The 20,637-nt window shown below is 48.3% G+C and overlaps 1 protein-coding gene across 6 annotated transcripts in view; it reads left to right on the forward strand.

Annotated features, from left to right (window-relative positions):
• The first annotated feature begins 3,670 nt into the window (after positions 1–3,670).
• Positions 3,671–20,637, forward strand: part of RNF144A (ring finger protein 144A) — a 114,032-nt gene continuing 97,065 nt past the window's right edge. For 4 of the 6 annotated variants that reach the window (XM_061211133.1, XM_061211132.1, XM_061211138.1 and 1 more), the window contains exon 1: positions 3,671–3,894. The gene's annotated coding sequence lies outside the window, so the exon portion shown is untranslated. Of the gene's footprint in view, positions 3,895–12,900; positions 12,935–16,319; positions 16,384–20,637 lie in introns of those variants that run through there. The other 2 variants (XM_061211135.1, XM_061211134.1) reach the window with 2 other exon arrangements.

Below are 20,637 nucleotides of genomic sequence, written 5' to 3' on the forward strand. Positions count from 1 at the left end.
AGAGGGTGCCAGAAAAATATCTTTACTTTTTTATTAACATGGTAACCTTCTTGCTTATTAGCATGTACTTTATCACCTTGGTATGACGTTTTTATTTTTGTTATGAAATTATTCTCTAAATCGTAGTCACACATGGGCACTTTCTAGCTACTTGTATTAGTGTGCTAGGGCTGCTGAAACAAAATACTATGGGCTGAGTGGCTTAAAGAAGGGAAACTTATTTTCTCACAGTTTCGGAGGCTAGAAGTCTGAGATTAAGGGACCGGCAAGGTGGGTTCTTCCTGAGGGCTGAGAGGGAGAATCTGTTCCAGGCCTTCTCCTAGCTTCTGGGGCTTAGCTGGAATCCTTGCTGATGCTTAGTTTGTGGAGGCATCACCTCATCTCTGCCTTCATGTTCCCATGGTGTCCTCCCTGTGTGCCTGTCTCGAAATTTACCCTTTCTATGAGGACACCAGTTGTATTGGATTAGGGCCCACTCTTCTCCAGTACGACTTCATCGGCAACAACCCTATTTCCATATAGGGTCATATCAGGAGGTGGTGGAGGTTAGAACTTCAACCTATGAATTTGGGGGACACAATTCACCCCTAGCAGTGCTGTTGTTAAGTGATTGCAAGGATGAATTTCCCCTTCGCTTGTACTTTCTTTCCTGAAGTTCTGTTTTTCTTCCTTAAGCTATCATGCTTTGTTGTTTTGACCACACACTTTATTGTGACGGTAAGGTAGTTTTGCTTTTTTTGCATTTCCTCTCCACGTGTTCTGGGAAAATACCTGGAGCCTTGCATTTTTTCTAGCTCCAGGGGTCTTTGTACGGCAGAAGGCAGAGCTGCGTGAAGACAGCCTCTCTGGGTTCCTTATGCGATGCTCCACCTGCGCAAGAGATTATTTGGGACATCTAGGCTGCGAAGGAAAGAGAGGGGGTCTTTGTGGGAAGGGAGGCAGGGGCTGGACAAGGAAAGCTTTCCCAAGAGGCCCTGAGAGCGGCAGAGACTTGGCATCGCCCTGGGAGGTGGGGGACCTCTCAGCTTCCCGTGTACCTGGGAGAGAAGCTGAGCACAGCCTGCTTGCAAGGGACTGCAGGGCTTGGAGAAGGGACTGCTCGATGGACAGCGTGATGGGCTGAAGATGACAGGTTACATCCCATATCTCAGCACTGTAAAATCCCCCAGATTCCTGTCGCCTCTAGGGAGAGAGAAGTAGAACAGCAACTGATATTTTGATTGCTTGCTACTCTAGAAATAAGGAATTGAATTTAAGTTAATTTTAAAAATTAAAGAAATGTGAATTTTCTATACTTTCAGAATGTGTGATGATGAATTCATACAAACTCCACTGTCTAAAAATGTTCTATTTTAAGCCACCAGTGTGAATCTTGAGCTTCGCTCAATTTTCTATGTAAAGGAGGAACTTCATAACAGACTTCCATTTCTCCAGCCTCTGGACCATTTATTTACTGTGGCACTGATTCCCTGGCCTGTAACCATCTAGCACAAGAATCTTGCCCTTAGTAGGTAATCAAAAAGGGGCTTGTTCAGAGAGTGAATGATGAGTCACATTGCCCACAGGCACAAACGCTTAGCAACAAAGGGTATTTTTTAAAGTGATCTTGACCTGACAAACCTCTGGGTGAGATGGTTGAGAGCCGTGACCTGTGCAGAGGGTCAGTCGGACAGAAGACCAACCAGTGATGGGTGGACGTGACCTTGAGAGACATTGGAGAGAACCAGGAAGGTTGCTCAGTGGCACAGCTCAGAGCAGATGACTCTAGTCTTTATTTATTGAGCACTTACTATGTTCAAGGCCCTCTGGGAAATTCCATACAAAATTACTTCATTGCTGTTCTACAGAATCTCACGACCTAATAAAATCAGGCAGTAAATATCCAAAGCATGAAGTCTAAGAGATGCCATGATCAGCATGGAGACAAACTATTATACAACTTCAGACTCCTGGAGGTGGGGAAAGCAGTGATGGATTGGGAAGATTTCATAGAGAAAAACGACATTTGAGATGCAATGTATGGCCTGCTGCAAACTGTATTGTCAATGATGGCGTCCTCTTTCCCCATCTCCCCAACAAAAATGATGGTAACAAAGACAAACAAACATACATGGGAATGAAGTCACACACACACACACACACACACACACACACACACGTCACTGCTTAAGGACCCAGTGGCTCAGTTGGGTAAGAAGTTGGCTTTGCACCTCAGCCTTCTTCCTGCCAGCCCTCCCCCCATCCCCATTCCCATGCCCCTGCTAACCATACAAACATCTGCATCTCAGTATGGGCCCGTTCATCCTCCTCCCTGCTACTTGCTGTCATCCTTTCATTCATTTAATCATTCATTCATAAGCAGTATCACACCAGTACATTCCTGGTACCACAACCAGCGTATAGAAGGGGTGAATATATTTTCTGTGAAGCTCAGGCCTTTATGCAGAATCATTTTCATCTTCTGGTGAGAGGCTGCAGTAACCAAGTATTGTTGGAATTCTTCCCATTGTGCCTTTTCCTTGAAAGATGACATTTGTACAAAGAATTAGACAAAGACATCAGAAGTGCTCATTCATATTTGGGGAGGAAAAATATTCACCGGAATAACTTCTCAATGTAGATGAGAAGATTTATTATGATTATGATTATTATTTTTAAAAAGATGGTTATGTACTAGAGGAAGACAAATGATGCAGTGTCAAGATAGTTAAGAATCTTGTAGTCTGGGGGAAAACGAGACAAATAACAGCTAAGGACTATGGAATCCTTACAATTTTCCAGTTATGTTGAGATTGCTCTATGCATATTTGCCTTATTTAACCCCTGCCAAGATCTCGATGACCATCTGTATTTTTCAGATAAGAAAATCAAAGCACAGAGAAGTTAAGTAACTTGCTTAAGGTCACTGGGCCCGTAGGTGATGGCATTAGAATTCATGTTGAAGAAAGCTATGGTGGTGGGTTTTCCCATACTTCTGGAGAAAAGAGTCTGTCTATTGAAGGAGGCATTCTTTCATAGGCACCAATAGGTTTTGTTCAGATACGCATGCCTGAGACATATAATTTAGCACTGGTGCAACTTCCAGCTACTAGAGGGAGTGGCAAAGAGAAATCTTACAGGAAGATTCTACCTTCAAAGATCTTTGGCTCTAACAAGCTAGAAACCCCAAGAATAGGAAATAAACTGCTGTGCCTGGATCTCGGGAATCCCCAGAAGGAAGGACCAGACAAGTTGCCTCCTCTTCTCCGTCCGTCCAAGCAATCAGGTAGTGGGAAGCAAAGACATTCCACGTGACGCTGGCGTGGAAAGGCCCTCAGCCTTCATCTCAAGGTCCCCACACGCCGGGGCATCAAGCCCAGGTTCTGGGAGCCCCGATCTGCTCTGAGGCAGTGCTCTTTCTATCACCCGGCTAAGAGTGTTTTGGGGTCACCCATTTCTCTCCTGTCTTGCTGATCGTTTCTCCCCGGCGCATCGGCATCTGGGGCAATCTTCTGGCTGCCTCCGGACGACGCGCCCTGTGCTCCTCTTGGCGGCGTGAGGTCCGGGTGGTCCTCGGGCACCGGGTGTCCCCGCGGGCCTGCGCGGCCGAGGGCGGGGCGCGGCGGCGGGCGCGGCGGGCGGGCGGCAGGGGGCGCTGCGCGCCGGGCGGGGGCGCTCGGGCCGAGCCTGTGCTCCCCGCGTCTTTGTGCCACTCGGCGCCGCCGCCCACTCTCCCCCCGCGGGCCGTGCGCCCCGGCTGGAGGGAGGGCGGGAATAAAGGGCACCTCCGGGCGGGGCGGCGGACGCGCAGCGCGGACACCCGGCCCCGGACCGCGGACCTAGGCGCGGCGCGCGGAGCCCCGCCCGTGGCCGAGCAGGAGCGGCGGCCCCAGGGCCCCTGCCGCGCGGGACCAGGTGGGTGACGCGCGTCCCCTTTGTGTCGGCCTCGCGGGAGCCGGGCGCGGCCGAGGGGCCCGAGAGAGGTGGCCGTGCCGAGCCGGCCTCGGGCGCCGGGATCGGGCAGGGGCGAGGGCCGGTCCGCGTCCAGGGCGCCACCCTGGCCCTGCCCCTCGGTGGCTCCAGTGCCGCGACCCCTTCGGGACCCCGCCCGCCTCCCGGTCCGCTGGGTCTGCAGCGCCGCGTCCCCGCGCTCCGGCCGGTCCCGCGGACGAGGTGGCGGCCCTGGGTTGGGGGCCGCGGGACGGACCACCGCGGTGGACCGGGTCTGGCGAGGGCGAGCCGCCGGGGCGCGGGGCGGGGGGCCGTCGGGAAGGTTCAGCCCGGCCAGAGTGGGCCGGCGCCGCGTCCTCCGCGGGGCACATCCCGGAGCCCGATGCCCGCGGCCGCCCGCTTCGCTCCTCCAAGCCGTCCCCTCCCCAGGGGCGCGCGGAAAGTTCCCTGCGGGTCTCCCCGCCCCACCCTCCGGCGGTGGCTGCCCAGCTTCCCCGTACCGCCCTGGGCACCCAGCTCCGGGCGCTCCTGCGAGCCTGGAGGCTCAGGGTCGCGGGGAGGAAGGGGTGCCTCGTGCACCCTAATGATCTCCATAGGCAGACCTCTGGATGGGCACTCCAGAAGTTCTCTCTGCCTGCCCTCTTCCCAGTGAACAACTATAATAATAATAAAAATCTCGCTCGACAAGTATCCCATGCTGACCTTGTGCCAGGCCGGGTGAGGGAGCCCCAGGGGAGTAGCCCCAGGGGATCCTGCTGCCCTGCGGGGGGAGGGAGCTCTGGTCCCTGAACTAGAGACGGACCTCACATCTTGCTTTGAACTGTTGTGGGAGGAAAGCCTTTTTCTAGGAGCGGGCCTGGGGATCTGATAAGGACACATTCCAGTGAATCTGGCCTGGGGCAGCTGGCAGATAAGCTGTGCGGATAGTAAAGTGTGAGACGGAAAGTGCGGTGTGCGGACACCTGCCTGAAGAGCTGTGAGCTCTGTGCGTGCCCAGGAGGTAGAGGCAGGGGCAAGAGGGGCCCAGCTGCTGGGGAGCCTGGTACTGGGTCAGAGCTTGAAGGAGGGGCAGGTTCTAGGTGACAGGAAGGGCCCCAGGCCAGAAGGAACTGCCCAGCGGAGGAAGGGGGAAGGAACACAAAGTGTGACCCTCGAACTTTCCCCCAGGCCTGCAGCCCAGGTGTTCCCTTTCCTGGTACTGAGACTCGGGACCTGGTCTTCTGCAGTTTTCCAGCACCTTTTTAATTTTTGCTTTTATTATTTTTTAGAGAGTGCAAAGGAATTATGCCTAGAGCGGTCAGATGAGGGTAGATGGTGAAATTCTGAATTCCAGGCCTCCTTTGGCCTTGATCCTGTGGCAGTGGGCGCCATTGATGCTTTTGGAGAGTGAGCTGGGCCCTGGTTTAGAGTGGTGAAGGCGCGGTTGAAGGATGGGGACCACACCTTACTGTCCAGTGTGGGGTGTGTCGCCTTTAGTCCCCAGCATGGGCTTCCACCTGTGCCCGTTATCAAAGGTCAGGCATGGATCCAGAACCTCAGGAGAAAACAAGGTGCAAATGACCGAATTTTAATGGGAGGGGCCTTTTCCAGATCCAGCACCACTGGGGTTTGGGAGTTTGTTTAAAGAAGCTCGGATTCAAGAGTCAGGGCGCTTGGAAGAGGAGCTGGAAGGGAGAACTCAAGGGCTGGGGGCAGAGCTGCAGCCGGCGGGTGATGGTGTGGGCGCCCACGGGCCGTGAAGATGGCGGTACTGAAACCTGCAAGAGCACTTTCCAATCCCTGTGTTTTAGAAGCGTGTTCCAGTGCCCTTACTTTGATCGAGTGTAATCCCTGCATCCAGGTCTTCACCTGAGTTCAGGGCTTGGCTTGTGGGCTCGATGTGGTTTGGGACTTGGAAGGGACTGCCCACACTTCAGTTGAAGCTGCTGGCATTTAGCGGGTGAACGTGCTGCTAGGCCAGACGGCGGCAGGGCCAGACGCCGGGAGCCACGTTGCCTGTTTTTTCCACTGTGGTTCATAATTTGTCCCCACTGCCTTCTTTTGTGCACATTTCTCCTCGTTCTTGAGAGCCTTTCTCTCTGGTGTAGAGACAGGGGAAGTCTGTCCCCGCAGACTGAACATCTCAGAGCTCGCTGGTCAGCACAGATCACCAGGCCGGCCGGCCCACTGTCACTGAGGACACTGTGGGCTGGAGGGGGGAGGTCAGGGGCCCCAGCGACACAGAGGGCCATGGCTGGCCTGGGCCTGGCATCAGCTCTCCCGACGGTCTGCTGTTCTTTCTCCTGTTCCACCCTAGAACTGGGAGGATGAAGGCGTGTCAGCTGCCCTGGGGTCTGGTGGTCTGGAGCCCCTCAGACTCTTCCAGGGCATCTGGCCAATAAGGACCTCCCCTGGATCCCTCGGGTGTGGAAGATCAGAGGCAGCTATGAGGCTGTGAGTAGAATGGAATGCTTCTACGGAAGATGAACCCTCTCCGTATTCCCTTGGGTAGTTTCCTACCTTGGAGACCCGAGAACTAAGTTGAAGGTTCTTTCCTTTAAGACTGGAAAAGTCATGTGAGGCAATCATTTCTGGAACCAGCCTCCTCTCTCCTTTGTTTCTGCATTACTGATACACATGAATACCTTTTCTTAATTAGATGAAGAAATTAAATGGAAGCAACTGTTCACATACCTGCTGGGGATTCGGGCTGAAAGGCAGAGCTTGTACAACTTTCTGACCCAGCTCTGTGACCTTGAGCAAGTGTCTTAATCTCCCTGTGTGGCCCCAGTTCCTTCAACTGTGAAACTAAGGTGTTGGTCTAAATGATTTCCAAGATCCAGATATAAAAATGTGCTGCTTTAAAGGTCTTTTCCAGGAGCATCAATATTGCCAATGCAACCATTTTTAAAGAATTTTGCAAGAAAAAACATTATATATATTTCTGCTTTCAGAACAATGGCTTTTCTCAAAGATGATAATTTGAGAGATGGGCTTTGAAGAGGGTGGCCCCTTGGTGATGAGAGTCTGCATCTTCCTTCTTTCCTGGAATCTAAAGCCTGAATCGGATTGTGTTTCCTGAATGGCCTATAGATAGACGCAGAGTAGGGCTTTCACCAAGAAGCAAGTAGACAAGCTGGATGCAGTGTTACAGAGAAAAAATAAGTTCCTGGGGAGCATGAAGAAGCATGTCCACCAACATGTTATAGTCTCCTGGAGTTTGGCTCTGGAGAGCCAGGGAACAGTAGGTGTTCATTTAGCGTTTTCCATCACCAGGTGCTGATAGGAAGTGCTCTGTGTGCTCGGACCCAGTTCTCACTTGGCCCGTAGGACAGGCATCTCTACTGTCCCCAACCTACCGAGGTGAGAGGGACAAGGAGAAGGTGTGGCGTCCAAGGCCAGGGACGTGGTACATGTTGAAGCTGGCAGGGAACCCAGAGTCCTGTGGAAAAGGATATCTTCCGTGACCTTGAGGCGGCTACGGTCTGGGGGGCGGAAGGTAGCCAGTCACGGATTGTTCTAGCGCTGGGGTGGGGCGTGTGAGCAGTCTGCCCGCTGGAGCCATTGATGCTGGCTGGGACCTGCAGGATGAGTCCCGGTTAACCAGGCGAATGAGAAGGTCAGGGTCAAATTCTGGGGCTGGGAACAGCCAGAAACTGCCCGGGGTGGGAAGGGAACTTCGGGCCGGCCCAGTGGGGCTGAGGCCCTGTCCTGCTGGAGGGTGGCCCGGCTATCTCTGAACCCTGTTCAAACCAAGCTCCTGGGTGCAACGCCGCTGCTTTCACTTCTGGAATCTTCTGGACCATCCCAGCAGTGCGGGGGACTTTCGTTCTTTGCTTTTGGAGCCTCTGTCCTAGAAGTCTTCCCTTCTTTTCCCTTCCTGCCCCCAGTTTCCTTGGTAGAGGAGAGAGGCTTCAGGGAAGATGAGAGGAAGCCCAGCAGCAGCCGTGGTTTTTACAACCCAGCGTCACCACGCCCTGTCTGCGGGGTCACCTGAGCAAGGCTGCTGTGATTCCCCAGGTGATGGCAGCCGGGCCTGCAGTGGGGAAGCTCCGAGCTGGAAGTGAGCCGCAGCGAAGGACGGCAGTGAGACTGGGGTCACCCCTGCTCCTGCCGGCTCCACCCTGCAGGAAAGAACCCGGGCGGAGTTGGTGGGGCAGGGGATTCCAGACCCAGAAGATGGAACCCTATGATATGGTTGACCTGGGACATGTTTTGGCCTCCAAATGGTCAGTTTTCAAACAGTCCTTTGAAACAGGGCATGTTTGATGTTGAGGTGGCAGCGTTTAAAGGTGGTTTGGAGGGAGGTGGGCTGTGCAGGCTGCATCGAAGGAGAACAGAATGCCTTTCAGACTTCCACTGACCCGCTAGCCGCGCAGGTAGCCAGGGAGCGGTTCTTTGACAGTCTGTCTCTGCATCTGGGGCGTGGTACCTGGCCAGTGGCAGGTGGTGTTCGCATCCCCTCCCTGCTTGTCCTCTGTAGCTGGCAGGTCTGCCGGCGCTCCCACGTTCCAGAACAGCCCCGCTGGCCACCCCTTGCTGCCCCCTCCGCGGGGAGGCTTGCCCACACACCCTACAGGAAGGGCAGCCTCCTGGGCAGAGCGGCTGCTTTCTCCCCCGGCTCATGGGTGGAAAGTGCGCAGACCTCTGCATTAGGGGCCTCTTTGACCTCAAGGTAGGACAGTCTCTTCAGTAGTGTTCTGAGGCCAGGATCATGCAGATATTGTTTCACTTTCCCGGGACGATTTTTGTGGTTCCCAGTGGTGTCCGCCTCCAGGCTCACCACTGACCTCTTGTCACTTTCCTGCTGAGACACCGTTGTTTGTTAAGTCACGCGTGTGCCCCTGGATCGAGCTTCCGTGACTCTTCCTCACTTGGTTCCAGCCCGTCTTTCCAGGCTGATCTGTCCGCAGCTTCCACATGTAGGCCCTGGAACATTCTCCCACCACCTCCACTTGCCAAATTCCTAATGATCCTTCCAGGCTTCACACACATGTTGCCTTTTTCTTAAAGCTGTGGGTTCATCGACGTGGGGGCCGTGGAGGCCAACTCCGCCAGCACTGGCGTCTTGCAGATGAGAAAATGCAGGCGCGGAGCAGGGAGGACGGAATGGCAGACCTGGGGCTCCAGCCAGGCCCCTGTCCTTCCAGGCCCCAGCCTCCTCTTTCTCCCGTGAGCTGGGAGCCTCTTCTCTACCAGGTGTTTCCACAGCAACATTTTTTCAGAACCTGTAATTGCACTTAAACCTCTCTAATCTAATTTTCCTGTAACTTTATCATTTTTTTTTTTTTGAACTCTACTTTTTAATGGTTGGCTTTGTTCATCACTGAATTTTTGTCTTGTCTTTTGTTTTTCCCTCCTATCATTTCTTTTACTAAATTATAAGCTCTACGAGGGTAAGAACTTCTTCATGTTTGCATTCCCTCAGTGCCTATCGTGCGTGCTCTCTCTAAATGAATTCTTGCTCTGTGATTGAATCCAAGATAGAGAAACCTGGTTCAAAAGGGAAGCTGAGGCAGGTTATCGACAAGGAGATGGGATCAGGGTTCACATTCTGTTCTCCAGCAAGATCTGAGCAAATCGAGAGATGCTTTCTCTTTGGGGAGGTCAGGCCACAGAGCAGGACACTGCAGGATGCGTTCATGAGGATGTCGGGGACCCGGGGCTGAGGATGAGGCTCCATCAGCCTCACGAGTCTGGATCTTTCTAATGGGAGACAGAGGTGCTCTAGGTAAAGAGGTGGTCAGGGTTCCTGGAGGGTTTGCCAGGTAAACGTGGTGGGGACCCTCGAGTCACATGGAAGAACGGAGCTGTTAGAGGTTCTGTACCTACAGGGCGTGTAAGATAATCCATAGTGGTGGGCGTGTTCTCTGTCCCCTAGGAGTCTATTTTTTGAGTGCCTTCCCCTCTGCTTTGGTGCATGGGGCCAGTTTGCATTCTAGAACATCTTGTACGCTGTGTGTTCCCAGAGCAGCTTTGCTCTGGGAAGTGGGAAGGCTTGCAAACACCCTGGGGGGCTGGCTGTTGGTTATGACATTAAGAACATAAAGAAACCAACAGTCCCATAAATTGATTTTTCCTGACACCCTGATTGCCACACGGTACTTCTTGGTACCACATGCATGGCTCATAACAGTCCTAGGACAATGGAATACAAAGAGCTTCCCGAAGGCTTTCAGAGCTGGCGCCTTGGGAGCCGAATTTGTTGGCGGAAACTGTATATTTCTTCCTAATCGCTTGGCAGGGGTGAGGCAGCGCCAGTGCTGGTGTGGACCAGACAGAGCTGGCTGTCCCTGCTGGGATCGCAGTTGCTTCTTCTTCTTTCTTCTTTATGTCTTGATGAAGCATTAGCCTGAGATAGTGAGAGGTAGAGTGGTGGGTGGGCTGGATGTATAAGAAAGAAGAAAAACGGGATCTTTAGTCCCTCAGCTCGTAGGACCCTAAGAAATTGCCTCTGCTTCCATGTTCATTCTCCCCGCTTCTCCCAATCTCGCTCGTTGAGACCTTCCTAACTTCCCTCTTGTCCTCAGGCAGACGTGTGATGCTATAGACCCGGGGTTTGTGTGCCCCCCAAATTCGTATGTTGAAACCTGACCCCCAGTGGGATGTTGCTAGGAGGTGGGGACTTTGCAAGGTGATAGGTTTAGATGAGGTCGTGAGGGTGGGGCCCTCATGAATGGGATTAGTGCCCTTGTATTGATAAAATAGACCCCAGAGAGCTCCCTCGCCCCTTCTCTGTGGCAGGACGTGGTGAAGACCGCTGTCTGTGAACTAGAAATGGGTCTCACCAGACACCAGATCTGCTGGCACCTTGTTCTTGGACTGCCAGCCTCCAGAACTGTGAGGAATAGATGTTTGTTGTTTAGAAGCCACCCAGTCTGTGGAATTTTTGTTAGGGAAGTCTGGATGGACTAAGAGGCAAAATGGCTCGTCACCGGTCATATTGGGGGTGAACCCGCTCTGCTGATCATCTTCAGAGACCCTGATAAGGTCATGTTCCCAGACGCTGGGACCTAGGAGTTCAGCATATCTTTTGGGGACACAGTTCAGCCCATAACACACATCTCCCAGTGCCACGCAGTACATGTGCGTATGTCCTTGTATGTTACTGTATGTCTGGCCAGCAACACAACACTCCCTGTGTCCTCGGTGACAAGGCACGGAAGGGGCTGGTGGCTGGCCTTCGTTCAGCTGCTCTGACAACCCAGGGTCTCCTGTGTCTGCACTGTCTTGCCCTGGACCCCGGGGCCAGATAGCTTTCCAGGCTGCACTCACATCCGTGTTTAGGTAGCCGGAGAGGTGGGGCAGTTGGTGTCAGATCCATTTGTCTTTCTTTATCATGGAAACCACCCTTTCCAAAAGCACCACGGCTGCCTCTGTTTCTGTCTCATTGCACTGGGCTGGACGGCAACTCCGGGGAGTAAGAGAAGCTGGGAACGTGAGAGACCACGGGAGCAGGGAGAGCGTCCCCGAGTGGATGGGACAGGACAGAGCTTCCGGTGTGGTGCGTGGCTAGACTGTGATTTAATACAATGTCTTTGCTGCTCTCACTTGCTCTTCTCTGAAAGGCAAGAATCCATATGGGATGAGGTCCAGACCACTGTGCACATGGCTTAGATGTTCTTAGTGTCTCACCAGTGTAGTGCAAGCACACCTGAATCTCCCGTGGATATTTGTGGTTTGGGGTGCAATGAGGGTCAGGAAATCAGTCCAGTCTTGTTCATTTCTGTATCCCTCTAACACCTGGCACACAGTGCCTGGGACATGGTAGGTGCCCAGTAAATATTTGTTGAACTTAGTAGGCGTCTTTTTCCAGAAACAATCGAGTCCAGAAACAATCTCGTCATTCCTTCTTTCTTTTTGTTCATTCATTCACTTGGCAAAATGGTTTTGGTCCTGGGGGTTGAAAGGCAGATTAAGGAATAGACACTTGGAATGTATTAGATTTGAAAGCCTGATATTCCAAATGGGGTAGCCCATTTCCTATCATTAAGGAATAGACAGTGAGGGTGAGCCATGGGCGGGGTTTGGGGGGGGGCGGACTGGTGAGGCGTTTCTAGAACAAGATAGGGTGTGCTGTTCAGTAATCAACAGGACGGACAGGTATCCATCTCGTAAACTTTTGTAATTTTATAAATTCCGGTTTCACTAAAAACAACCACTTGGGACACATAGGAATTTCCATGTAGCAACACCGCTCACTCTCCATTTCTCCTATTTGTGAAATAGCTCCAACGTAAGGTACGTGCTTTTTAATATGCTCAATAAATATTTATTGAGCCCTCACGCTAAGCCAGGTCCTGGGCTGTGGAATGTGCAAACGTGAATAAGTCTCTGAAGGAAATGTTTTCAGTTTGTCCTTCAATGAATGTACCCTTCCTATAGCAGAGTGGCCGGAACAGTTCTTATCTGTTAATACTTCAATCACTCCTAGGATTCTTTTCCTTTGGCCTGAAGCCATGCTTCCTTGATAGTGACCTTGTTTTCTCCCTGTCCCCAGCCACATGCAGCTGGTCCAGGCTTTGTCCAGGAGGACCAGCTCTACTGCCTGCGGGGGCCGCTGGTTGGAGGCCTTGGGCTGTGTCCTGGGGCCTGACAGATAAGGCCTCTCTTTGGGGACCTCTTCCTGGTACAGCAGGAGCAAACCAAAGGCGGGCAGGCAGAGGGGAGTGCGGGTGGAGGCCGGGGCTGTCCAGGCAGCAGCCACTGGCCCTGTGGGGCTGCTGAGCCCTTGAACTGTGGCCAGTCCCACGTGAACTGTGCCCTGAGTGTAGAAAGCATCTGGCTTCCAAGATCTAGTGTGAAAAACAGAATGCAAGATATCTTATTAATAACGTTGAAGTTGATTACATGTTGAAATGATTTTAGTTTGGCTGTATTGAGTTAAATATATTACTAAAATGAACTTCCTTTGCTTATTTTTACATTTTTTTTTTTTTTTAATGTGGATACCAGAACATTTAAAATTACCGATGCGGCTCTCCTGATATTTCCTTGGACTGATGGTCCGAAGGGACTTGGAGGGGTGAGTTTCTTTTTCAGCTGACAGACCTTGTGACCAGCCCAACCCTGCCCCCTTCTAGAACCTGGCCACCCGGGGACTCGGCACTGGTGGGCCGGCCAGGAGCAGGTCTGGGCCTGACTTGTGTCGAGTTTACTGTCACTGGACAGTTCTCTCTTGAGTTTAGTCCTGGATGCTTGAGATTCCTGCCCAGCTCGGCCCATCCTCTTCTCTCGCAGCCTTCGCTATTCAGATTCAGGCATTCCACTGAGTCCATTCAGTACCAATTCAGATGCAAGTCCGTGGACTTTTATGTTTAATGTGTAAAAGGAGGGGCTCGCCTTAGATGAACATTTTTCTTTACAAAGCTCCTTGATCATTGAAATCTGCCTTGACTGTCAACTTCCGGCCTCAGGTTAATAGCCGCAAGCCCTCCTGGTTTTCTCTCCCGAGTCCCCCGTGGCTCACAGTGTCCACCTGGCTTGCCCTGGGACATCGGCTTCTGGCCACCCGCTGTCGAGGGTCAGGTGAAGTGCATCCAGCAGTCCTCCATCACTAGATGCCCAATGGAGACTGGTTGAGAGACTCCTCTCCCACACATGTCCCCTCTTGGTGAATCTTGCCACCCGTGCCTGGCCTGAGTCCACACATCTCGCCTAAGATGTTCTAGAGTGTTTTCTCCAGCTGGTCAGCTGCCCACCCAGGCATCCTTCTCTAGCTGACCTCCGGAAAGCTGTCGTCCTCATTCCCGGCAACGGTGCCTGCCTTGTTTGCATCCCCGCTTTCAGAGCTGCCAGCTTTTTTTCCCTGCATCTTTGAGATGTGTTCCTTTCGCCTGCCCTTTCCATTCTCTGGCCTGCCGTCCTTGGCTGGCTGTATTCCCTGCAGTCACTGGACACACTGCCATGGTCCAGGGCATCCCAGGATACCTCTGCCTCCACATCACCTGCTTTTCCCTGCATCCCAGGCTCACCTCCGCTTTCCTGACTCGGCACTCTGCCTTCTCCTGTGGTCATCCTGGCTCACCAGCTGCTTCTCTTCCTGCCGGTTCCCGGGAGCTCTGCGTGGCTCCTTTGGACCTCATCCTGTCCCTGAACTGCCCTGGCATTTTGTGGATGACACGGAGTTGAGTCAGCGTCCTTTTACTCCGATCACAGCAGGCATGGTGCCTAGGGCCTGCGAGCTTTGCAAAATTGAGTATTTTAAAATCCTGGAAACAAGTATTAGCTCCAAAGTATTAAAAAAAAACAAGAAAAGAAAAGAAGTCCAAAACCTGAAAAGCCAAAATTGATGGTAACACCCGTGTCGTGTTATGTCAACAAAATATAACTGTCATTTAGTCAGCTGAGAGTTAAGACACAGTCATATAGAAAATCATATTTAACCTGAAATGAGGGTACTTTTTAGTGTTTGGCATGATTCATGGTGGGGCCTCTGGGAGTAAAACATCCCTGAGGTAAGCACTGCTCTCCATGCTTTTGCCTTCTGAGATTCAGACTTCCCCATTTATTTGTCACACTCTCCTTGCTAAATGGCAGGCCAGGCCTATCACTCATTTTTGAATTCCCAGCACAGGGCCTTTTACACCCAGCTTCAGTGTGCTAAACTTTTATCGCAATTCAGTACGTTAAAAACATAAATAAATAAGGGACATTAAGATGCTGCCTGAAGGTTTAAAAGTTTTCTCTTTTTTCTGAAACATTACCATATGGTAGTTTTTAAAACCGCTGACATTTATAAACTGACCCCACGTGACAAAAACCCTTAGATGAACTGCTAATAAAAATAATCATCTAGAAGCTGCAAGTGTAGTTTGTATCATTTTAGCTTAAATTGTATGTAGATCTTTCCTTCCATGGACCCTATGTACTTTATACCACATTGCTTATCTAGAAACCAGTCTAGTTACAGTGTAACTACCATTATGTGATAATAAATACCTTGGGTCGTCAGATAAAAAATTTCTGGGTTAAAATTTTTTTTAATTGAAAAACAATCCGAAGATAAGTTAAGCTACAGGGAACATTTGCTAATATGATGAAGTGGGCTCTGCTGCAGAGAATTTCTAGGTCTAATCTGGGGGAAGGGATGACTGAAGGATAAATGCATGATTTTTATTTGTAACCGCATGATTACTTCAGACAGTTGCACTTTGGAGAATTTTGCTCAAGGAAATGATACTAAATCTGGAGAAAAAGAAGTGCTTTAGGCCCAAATGCTCTTCATTTGTTTCTTTGTGTGTTTTTAATAATAGCCCCAAATGGCAAACATCTAAATATGGATAAGCAAATATCCCACTCTTCTTTGGGAAGATTTTTAGAGATTATGGTCATGGGAAAATGTTTAAAACATATCATTAAGTGAAAACAATTATGAGACTGAATTGTATGCATGATATGTGTACAAAGATGGAAAATATACTACAGAAAGGAAATCCTAACTCACAAGGATTGTGACATTTTTTTTCTATTTTTGATTTTTTAAATTGTGGTTCTGTTTAATTTTATAGTGGAATTATTTCAGTTTAAAAATGTTTAATTATAAATTCTGCACTCCCCCCCCCCTATTTTATTATTTCATATACAACAAATATATTTCAGCAAATAACCCTGTGTCTCCAGTGGACGTTCTGCTGCCAGGGCTTGAAGAGAAATGAGTGTAAACTAGTAGACACCCCTCCTGTTAGTTAAACAAGATAAAGCAATACAAACACTGACATTTTTCCCGAAAGGGGGCTCTTTCAGGCTTGCTTATAGCTAACGCCCCTGCATCCCAGCAGTGACACTTAATGTCAGAACCATGACACTCGGCCTGTGAAGTCCGGGCACCTCCTAGTCCTGTGGTTATGGTCACTGCCTGAGCCAAGCGGAGCAGGACCACAGGCCCGGTGGCTCAGAATCCTGCTCCAGACTCCACATCCCATCGGTCACTTCCGCAAAGACCTTTAACCTCTCTGTAAACGGTCCCATTTTATCCACCTAAAAAGTGAGACTAGTACTAGGGCTACTTCTTTTTCGGGGCTCCTCTGAGGATTTCATAAATCTCCAGTGAGAAAACCTGAAGAAAAGCCTTTAAGCTCTATCCAAAAGGCAGAGTCACAAATAAGTCTCCAGAGTTCCACAGGGACGGAGGCAGCCAGGTATGAGATGTGAGGAAGTGGTGAGGGGTCTGGGAACTCGGACAAATACTGCCTCTAAATGAACTCAAATTCCATCTGGGAAGCACGTCCCGGTTGGATACAATACTGCCCTCCTGGTCCACAAAAATGGAAAGTATTAGACCCATCAAGGCTGTTATTTTCTCTAGCTTTTCAGCTGTTTCTGTTGAGAACAGTCTAAATGAAATAATGCCACATTTCTTCCTTTCCTTATTTTTCTCTTTTGATTGTTGTTTTGCTTTAAATTTTCAGTGAAAATGCCCTAAACCACTGCATTGCTGGTAGACACGGCAGATACTATGGGCTATGGGCTGAGGTTAGTCCTACGTCCATTTCTTATTGAAAGCTCACACTCCTTATGTTTTATGTAACATCTTAACCATCACAATTTTAGCCTAGCTAGATGTTTATCATTTTTATTGATCTTTCAAAGAATCAGCTCTTGGTTTTGTTGCTTTTCTCTGTTTTGTTCTGTTTATGATTTCATTGATTTTTGTTCCAGTTTTTATGATGTCTTTTCTTCTGCTTGTTTTAGGCCTAAGTTGCTCTCTTTACTCCAGTTTTCTAAAGAGGAAGCTTTGATTATTGGTTTTAGATCTTTCTTCTTCTGGCGCATAGGCATTTAATGCTATAAATTTCCCTGTCGGCACTGTGTTTGCTACATTCTGCTCATCTCGATAAGTTATATTTTAATTTTCATTCAGTTCAAAATATTGTTAGTTTCTCCTGAGACTTCTTCTCTGGTCCATGTGTTATTTAGAATTGTGCTGTTTAATCTCCTGATAGTTGGGGATTTTCCAGCTATCTTTCTGTTATTGACTCCCAATTTAATTCCATTGTGATGTGAAAGCATACTCGGTATGATTTTTGTTGTTTTTGTTAAAATGTGTTTTATGGCCTAGAGTGCTCCATATGAACTAGAAGAATGTGTATTCTGCTGTTGTTGGATGGAATATTCTATGTGTCAAATAAATCAAGTTGATTGTTTAGTGCTGTTCAGGTCAGCTGTGTACTAACTGCATTTCTTCCTGCTGAATCTGTCCATTGCTGAAAGGAGTGGGGAAGCCTCTAACCATAATAGTGAGTTTGTCTATTTCTCCTTGCAGGTCTGTCAGTTTTTGAGTCTGTATGTTCCCACTATGTTGTTAGGTGCATACACGTTTAGTATTTTTATGTCTTCTTGGAGAATTGACTCCTTTATTGTTACGTAGTGTCCTTCTTTATCCCTGATGATTTTCCTTGGTCTGAAGTCTGCTTTGTGTGAAATTAACATAGCTACTCCAGCTTTCTTTTCTTTATCATTAACATGTTATGTCTTTCTCCATTCCTTTATTTTATTTTATTTTTTAAATTAATTTATTTATTCATTTTTGGCTGTGTTGGGTCTTCGTTTCTGTGGGAGGGCTTTCTCTAGTTGTGGCAAGTGGGGGGCCACTCTTCATCGTGGTGCGTGGGCCTCTCACTGTCGCGGCCTCTCTTGCTGCGGAGCACAGGCTCCAGACGCGCAGGCTCAGTAGTTGTGGCTCACGGGCCCAGTTGCTCCGCGGCACGTGGGATCTTCCCAGACCAGGGCTCGAACCCACATCCCCTGCATTGGCAGGCAGATTCTCAAGCACTGCGCCACCAGGGAAGCCCCATTCCTTTATTTTTAACTGGAGTCTTTTTATTTAAAGTGGGTTTCTTTAGACAACATATAGTTGAGTCTTGCTCTTTTAACCACTCTGAAAATCTCTGACTTTTAACTGGTACAGTTAGACTGTTCACACTTAAAGTGATTATTGATATAGTTGGATTAATACCTACCATAGTTGAAATTGTTTTCTATTCATGACATCTGTTCTTTGTTTTTTTCTCCTCCTTTTTCTGACTTCTCTGGTTTTGACTATTTTATATCATTCTATTTTATCTCCTCTATTGGCATATCAGTTATACTTATTTTTAACCTTTTTCAGTGGTTGTCCTAGAGTTTGCTATATATATATAGCATATATATATGTATGTATTCAATATACATATTTTACTAAACTAAGTCCACTTTCAGATAACACTATACCACTTGCTATGTAGGAAAGGTGCCTTATAGCAAGTATTCCTGATTCTTCTCTCCCTGCCCTTATGACTTCACTGTCATTCTTTTCCCTTATCCATATTCTGTAGTCACCCAATGCACTGTTGCTATTCCTGCTTTAAATAATTTTCTTTTAGATCAATTAAGGAAATTAAAAAATGAAACATTATATTTTACCTTCATTTATTTTCTCTCTAACTCTTTCCCTGTGTTTATGTTGATCTGTGTTTCTGACTTATCTTCTTTCTCTCTAAAGAACTTTACATTTTTTTCTGGTAGATTCCCTCAATTTTTGCTTGTCTGAAGAAGTATTTATTTTTCCTTCACTTTTGAGGGATAGTTTTCCTGGAAATAGAACTTTAGTTTGGTAGTGGCTTTCTTTCAACATTTTAAATAGTTCACTCCACTTTCTTGCTTGTATGGCTTCTGTAGAGAAGTCAGATCTACTTTCTTATACCTGCTCCTCTATAGGTACAGTGTTTTTTCTCCTTCATTTCTGGTTTCTTTCAAGATTTTTATTTGGTATTTGATTTGTGCAACTGAGTATGGTATGCCTAGGAGTACATATTTCGGTATTTCTCCTATTTGATGGTCTCTGAGCTTCCTGAATCTGTGGTTTGGTGTCTGTAATTGATTTTGGAAAATTCTCGGCCATGCTTGCTTCAAATATTTTCCTCTTTTTTCTTTTTCTGGTGTTCTAATTATGTATATGTCATATGCATATGCATATGTCAGTATGTATATTGAAATTTTCCTACAGTTCTTGAATGTTCTTTTATTTATTTGTTTATCTATCTATCTATTTATTTATTTATTTCTGTTTGCATTTTAGTTTGGGAACTTTCCTACTGTTGAAATTTGAAATTTTCCTAAAGTTTTTGGATGTTCTCTTCCTTCCTTCCTTCCTTTCTTCCTTCCTTCCTCCCTCCCTCCCTCCCTCCCTCCCTCCCTCCCTTCCTTCCTTCCTTCCTTCCTTTCTTTCTCTCTCTCTCTCTCTTTCGTTCTTTCTTTCTTTCTTTTCGGTTTGCATTTTAGTTTAGGAACTTTCTTTTACCTATCTTCAAGCTCACTGACTTTTCTCTTCGCTGTGCTTACTCTGTTGATGAGCCCAACTAAGGCATTCTTCATTCTTTACAATATTTTGTTTTCTAGCATTTCCTTTGATTCTTTAAAAAAAATTCCATCTTTATGTTTACATAACTGTGGATGAAAAATGTCACCTGCCACATCAGTAAACAAAGGATGTTGTGGCCATCAAGCCATCAGCCACTGCAGCCACCGCCAACTGTGTACCCTGAGGGGATTTAGGGTGGAGAAAAGTAGGACACTGGCCCTAGATAGCTGAGGTGCACATCAAAGGAATGGTTTCAATGAGTCCAGACTCTTACATCTTCCCATACGTAGAAAAGCGCTAAATTCATTAACTTGAGATGTCTGTTTTTTCTTTAATTAACTGTAATCTTTTAATGTTCTGAAGACCCGGTTTTTGTTGCAAGACTCCTATGAATCCTGCTTCCTCCTTTACCTCTTCAGAGCAGTCCCTCAGAGCGATTTGAGAGGCTGTCTCCCAGGCTTAAGTCCTCAGAAAATCCTCCAAATAAAACATAATTCTCAACTTTTAGGTTGTGCATTTTTTTTCAGTCCACATAACCCATTGGCTTTGTGTTTTGTCTACGCTGCCCAAAAGAACCCTTATTGTATTAACCATAGCTATTTTAATCCCCTGTGTGATAATTCCAGTATCTGTGTCATGTCTGGGTCTGGGCTTGATGCTTGCTCTGTCTCTTCAGATTGCAATTTCTCTTGCATATGGTATGCTTTGTGGGTTTTTTGTTGATAGCTGAGCATGATGTATTTGTTAGTAGGAACTGAGGTAGAGAGCCTTTAAGGTGAGGTTTTATGTTAATGTTGGTAGGAGCTGAGCTGTGTTTAGTGTGTGCTGTAGCTGTAGGTGCCAGAGGCTTCAAATTCCTCTTGTGAACTTTTTTGTCTTCCCTGACGTCTTTGGGGTTTCCTGAGAACTTCCTTAAGAACTCATCATTAGAGAGTGTCTGTTTCCTGCAGCCCTCTCACTTGTAATTCACTGTTACCATACTGGTGCCCTGTTAATGGGGCTGTAAGTTGAGAGGCAGGGGAGCACTCTATACTCTCAACATTAAGCCTCAGTCTTTCAGCAGGACAGTGTACCTGGGCTGTGTTCTTCACAAGAGTTTCTTAGCTATTTTGCTCCTCCTTGGGTGAGACAGGGTGAGACAGGACTGGAGTGGGGTCATTGCTGTTCTTCAGGTTAGGTGAGGGCTGCAGAATGGGCCTGTGTTATGTAGACCGTCCTGGGCATATTTCAATTGGTTACTCTTCCCCTCTCCAAGCTAGAACCAGGAGTGAATTTTCTTGGTTCTTCACCGTGAGAACCTGGTGGGATTCCTAGAGGTCAAACCCACCAAAGCATGGGGGCCTCCTCAAGACTGTGGCCCCTAGTAGTTTCTTTCTCACTCAGTCTAG

Source organism: Eubalaena glacialis, chromosome 14, assembly GCF_028564815.1.
Source record: "Eubalaena glacialis isolate mEubGla1 chromosome 14, mEubGla1.1.hap2.+ XY, whole genome shotgun sequence".
NCBI lineage: Eukaryota > Metazoa > Chordata > Mammalia > Artiodactyla > Balaenidae > Eubalaena > Eubalaena glacialis.